Source organism: Pan paniscus, chromosome 16, assembly GCF_029289425.2.
Source record: "Pan paniscus chromosome 16, NHGRI_mPanPan1-v2.0_pri, whole genome shotgun sequence".
Classification (NCBI taxonomy): Eukaryota; Metazoa; Chordata; class Mammalia; order Primates; family Hominidae; genus Pan; species Pan paniscus.
In genome coordinates this window covers 37,018,205-37,023,347 of record NC_073265.2, presented here as the reverse complement: position 1 = coordinate 37,023,347, position 5,143 = coordinate 37,018,205, and positions in this window count along the sequence as shown.

The following is a 5,143-nucleotide window of genomic DNA, read 5'->3' as shown; positions in this document are numbered from 1 at the left end:
ATTATTATCTTTCAAGCAAAATTAGGGATGCTTTTGTTCTCAAGATAACAGGATTTTAGGACAATCCCAAGTCTGGGTCTGTTTAGTAAACATTATCAATCTGTTCCCTAACTGTAAACATCTAGAGGCTAGGAATGCCTAACTTTCTGGGAATGCAGCTCAGCAAGTCCCAGCCTCATTTTCCTAGCCCTCACTCAAAATGGGGTCGCTCTGGTTCGAACGCCTCTGACATGTCCAGTTATGCAATAACTTAATTTTTTTCAAAAATAGGTGTAATTTTCTCTATGGTGGCTTTATGCCTTTTGATTCCTAGGCTCATTTTCAGGAAATATGATCTCCCTATTGAATGGTCTTGGTATTGACATTCTTGATGTAAGTTGGAACCGTGGAAACCCTAATGAGATAGTATGACATACAACTAGGCCATTAAATGCCAATTCCATTTTGGCTGGCAAGCCTGGTTGAGATTACCCCAAAACATCTCCTTAAGGTAGTCCATAGCTACAACAGGAGGAGCAGAATTACTTCTCCTAAAAGAGAACTTGTAAAACTGAGAAAATTTACTTTTTAAAAAGTAGGGGGAGAGGAGGAATGGCAGGGAACTTTGCAAAAGGGGTGTGGTTTTCCTGACATCCTTAACTGGCATGCTGTCACAGACGAGAGGATTTTGCTCTACTAATTATTTCATATTTTCCCAAGTTGTCATTACCATAATAATCTCATTGTCCTCAAAGCTACCTGCTCTCTATTCATCTGCTTCCTTGCTTTCTGCTATTCTTGAATCTAGGAAAGAAAAGACAAAGGAGAAAATGGGGGTTTCCATCTTTTTGTGTGGTTGCCCTTTGAGACACAGAGAAGGCCCAGGCTGCCACGGCATCTCCATTCTGAGTTCCTGCTCTGGATGCTAGCCATGTACTCACACCGTGCTCTGCCATTGCCTGGCTATTCTGCCTGGGTCCTAGTTCTGTCCCGAGTTCTGTCTTTTTTTTTTTTATAATTTCCACATTGCATCAGTTTATTTCCAGTATCTCCAGCAAAAAAAAAAAAAAAAAGAAACATTTTATTTAGACACTCTAGGAACCAAAGAACATCAAGGTCGATCATAATCATAGATACCTTCCTTGTAGTGAAATCAAACCTTTTGGGAGTTTGTTTTCAGTGGTAAATAAAGATTTCATCTTTTCTTGAGACTAGATAACTAAACAAAGTCAGGGGCTGTTTCCAGGATTTTTTTTTCCTTTTTAAAACAAACAGAATAAAAATGTACAGAGAATTTTCAAAAATGTATGTTTGAATGAAGCAGGTTTCAAAACATGTCAGTTTTAATGATTCTAAGCAGTTTTTAATATTTTTGATGTTTTTTCTAGACTCATATATATGTATATATATTTAAAATAATTTGAACTCTATTGCTTTCTTCCATTTTAGTGTTTTGCTCTTTTCTCTCATTTATGATATTCATGTAAATTAAGCAGACCATATGACGTCAATCATTTCTACCTCTATGAAGTGTGGGTTCCATAGGTAGTTGGAAATAATAGTTTAGTAAGTTCTGAAAAGCTGATGGAATTTTTCAGGGTGAAGCCTTAATTGGGCAGCCAGAAGAGGCTATCATCAGATCAGATTGAATCTTAAGAATTGATCTCAATTTTATGAGTCACTCCAGTAACATACAGACCAACAAAACTCCAAATTGCCTGACTCTGTCTCTGAACCTGAGATGTCATTGAACTTTGGAGCCTAATTCATATCCCAAATGCTCTCTTAAACTCTCTAAACTTTCACATTTGCAAATGCACTCCAAGGGTCCATTTCTTTCTTATACTTTCCAAAGCTGTCTCCCAAACCCATGGAATGCTCCTTTGAGAATGGTTAAAGAATGCTATAATCCTCTTATCTGAAAACCTGATTTGCAAATGCTAAGAAGGTATATATGCTTTTACTATGCTTATTAGCATTAACAGTTGCAAATGTCTGGCAAGGCCGTGCCACCTGACTTAGGATAAGATGCTGGGGCAATCACCAAATTTGTTTCTTCAACAGATTTTTTTGTGTGCTTACTCTAATGCCTCACAGAAGGCTAGGCAGCTCAAATGATCAGAAAACTTTAAGATAGTCTATCTTTAAGATAGTCCGACTCCTAAAGATCTCCCAACCACAGGCAGGAGTGGAAAAATCGTAACTGTGTTTAACTCCCAATATACAACCACAGCTCAATATGAAGAAATTCCAAAGTAAGAAATAAACAAATTCTCCCCAGAGACTCTCTGCCAGTCCACAGGTTTAGATCTGGCAAGATGCCCAGAAACCTAGATGGGTACAATTTGGACACATCAGGTTAGTTCCTTGTAATATCTCTGAATGCATCCTTTTGGGTGCTTTCAGCCTACACCTTGTCAATTCAGCCCATGGATTCTTTTTTCAAATAATTGATTTGGCATGTTCATTATGATGGTTCAGCATGTGACTGATGTCACTGAATGTTCCGTTTTTTCATTGGAAGTTTGGCATGTATTCCTGGGTACTGTAATTATTCTACCTTTTTTGTTTCTCTTCATTATACATGAAGTGCTGGAGAGAGGCCATCCTTACTGATTGAACACTGATATTCCCTCTTCAACCCTCTCACAGAGGGTGTTAGCTTGTGCGTCGGGCATGAGTGTGAGAACATGTGAATTAACCCTGATTTTTGAATTGACTGTCATTTATATGTCCATAGTTGTCACACTCACAGTAATCTTAATTTCTGTACCTTGAAAATGGGAATGACAATCTTATCCCTTTCAAAAAGAGAAAAAAAAAGGCATGTTGGGGATTAACTGAACAGGGCTCAAAAGCACCAGGAAAATGTAAGAGAAGTGTGTCCACATAAGCGAAGCACTGATGCTTTCTTTGCGGTCAATGGATGTGCTTATTACAGTTTCTAAATCAGAAAACAGACCTCAAACTAGATCTATGATTGATCGGGTGATCAATTGTGAGTTCAACTCTCTGTGAAGCCCCAGAGTAGATACACAAAATGTACAAGGCATGTTTTATCTTTTAATCAGAGTTAAATACCTCATGAAATTGCTGTATTCGGAGCCATAGCCTACCCTCTTACAGTAGTGCCAGAGGAGGGGTGGCCTTGTAGATGGCTTTGCCCAGTGTAGTTAAGTCCTCACAAATACTGGCCACATTTCAAGTACTCAGTAACCACATATGCTAACCTACTAGGTTGGACAGCACAGATTTAGAACCTGTATCAGCATGGAACATTCCACTGCACAGGGCTGCTTGAAACTGACAAATCTTCCTTCTTACCACTGCTCTAACTGGTCTGAAGTCAGTCTTTACAGTAGCATTAGGTAGGTCCATCTCACACTAATGAAGAACTCTCACAAGTAACAGCGCATATATAATGCTGTATTTTCATACTTTCCTTTACCTAAACCCTGCATATGAGGCTAAGTGTACTCAAGTGCATGTTAAAATGAGATTTATCAACCAGTAATCAATACCTAATTTTTAAAAAGAATTATATCATGAGACAGGGGCTAAAAATATGCTATTTTTCTTTATATATGAATTCTAGTTGATTCACCATTTGAATGACCAAGACATTACCTCCCACTCCAGCCTTGCACCCTCCATCCCCCCAAGAATTAAAGATTGATTTTATTATAGGTCCATTCCTCTTTGTTTATGATACCACATCTATTTGATTTAAAAAATGCAACACTGGCAGAGATTTAAGTGTTTCACATGTTATATATGCAAACAGTGTAAGCATCAAATATATTAATAGATCCAAGGTAAATGACTTAAAGTGCACTGTTTATCATAACTTACTTGTTAACTCACATATACCTTATATCTAACAGGGAGCAGGCCTCATGCATCCATAAACATACTACCAACCAAGCTATTGAACTTGTAATAGTTAAGCATAGCATTCATAAAATAATAGAATTGCAGAGTTGACACAGACCGTAGAACTGTCAGAGACATGGATGTCAAATCATCTCTTTACCAAAGTCAGGAGAGGTGGAGTGCCCCTTAATCACTAGATGAGTGATGGAGTGAGGATTAGAACTCAGCTCCCTGGACCTGGACCTAGGGCTGCTTTGGACACTTTGTTCTTTGCCGTCCTCTGACAAGGAGATGAGAGAGACCAGCTGGGAGAAGATGAGAAAGTTGAAATCCTCTGATGGCAGGAAGGTGAGTCCTGGTTCCAGACCAGCACCTGGGCCATCATACCACTACCTGGCAGAAGAAGAGATGCCCTTTCTTCTTAGCCTGTATCAGCATTTCAAGTGTTCCATCTGGCTTCAAAGTTGCCCCTTCCCAGGGTAACCAAGTGCTTAGTCGATGGAATTTCTGGAACCAGAGCACAGTGCCTTGTCCTGGTTATTGTATTTGTCCCATTACTCTCTGGTTTTATGTGCTCCCTTTGAAAAAAGTCCCAAGTTCCCTTACCCTACTTCTCTCAAATGGGATCTGAGCATTTATCTTGAGGATTCATAGATGTGATTTTAGGGGACTGTAAATGTCCTGGAGAGGAAAGGGAAACGCGCCTTTCAGTCCATAGCATTCATTAAATTATCAAAAATGTCTATGATGGAATAAGGCTAAGAACTTCTATAAGGGAGAAAAGAAAGGTGCATTTTTTAGGAGAGAAAAAAATCGTTGAACTCAGAAAAACTAGTAAACAGGCAGTAGGTGTAATAAACACCAATTTAATGGAAACAGGCAATGCAAATGAATGATAATGCAATGCTAAAGAAGCCTAGGAAGAGGCTGCGTGTGGTGGCTCATGCCTGTAATCCCAGCACTTTGGAAGGCTGAGGTAGGTGGACCACCTGAGGTTAGGAGTTCGAGACCAACCTGGCCAACATGGTGAAACCCCTTCTCTACTAAAAATACAAAAATTAGCTGGGCATGGTGGCGAGTGCCTGTGCCTGTAATCCCCGCTACTCAGGAGGCTGAGGCAGGAGAATCGCTTGAACCTGGGATACAGAGGTTGCAGGGAGCCGAGATCGTGCCACTGCACTTCAGCCTGGGCGACAGAGTGAGACAAGGTTGAAGATGCATTTCCCTTGTGTCTTCTTTCATCCATTTGTTCGAAATCTGAGTTACAAATTGACTTCTGCAAGTCAGTAAG